Below are 683 nucleotides of genomic sequence, written 5' to 3'. Positions count from 1 at the left end.
GGAGTGAATAACACAAAAATTCAGCGACAAGTTCAGAACATTGGCTCCAATCATACAGTTTGTGAGCCTTTAGATTTGGAGAAGAAAATTAACAAAAAACTAAAATAATTTTATTGTTTGACGTTCTCCCATTGGACTTCGCCAAACAACTCCTGTCGAATGTTTCTGTTGAGCCGCAAATGGCTTTGAGGCGAAGCGGTTCGCCTACAAGTATCGGCAGAACTGTTGGGCCTCGTGCGTTTAGAAACGTTTTTGGCCTATTTGATGGGACTCCATTACAGGGCTCTTGGCTGGCTTCATCAGGGGCCTCTTTGTCTTAGGGCTTACAGTGCGGGCCATTCATTTGTTTTGCTTCAGTCAGGGCCTACTTTGTCTTGCTTCAGTACCCGCCAGTGGGCCTCTTTGTCTTGGGCTTCAGTCAGGGGCCTCTTGTCTTGGCTTTCAGGTCAGGCCTCATTGTCTTGGGACTTCAGTCCAGGAGAGCCTCGTTGTTCTTGGGCTCAGTCCAGTCTTTATGGCACTTCGTCGTGGGCTTCGTAGGGCCTCGGTCTGTGGCTTCAGTTCAGGGCCTCGTTGTCTTGGCTTAGCAGTCAGGGCCTCTTTTTGAGCCATTCAGTTTCAGGGCCGTCTTGTAGCTTGCTTCAGTCCCAGGGCCTCTGTAGTAACTTGGGCATTCAGTCGCG

Source organism: Salvelinus sp. IW2-2015, unplaced genomic scaffold (assembly GCF_002910315.2).
Source record: "Salvelinus sp. IW2-2015 unplaced genomic scaffold, ASM291031v2 Un_scaffold2199, whole genome shotgun sequence".
In the NCBI taxonomy this organism is placed as follows: Eukaryota; Metazoa; Chordata; class Actinopteri; order Salmoniformes; family Salmonidae; genus Salvelinus; species Salvelinus sp. IW2-2015.
The sequence above is the reverse complement of the archived record's forward strand: the minus strand, read 5'-3'. Positions refer to the sequence as shown.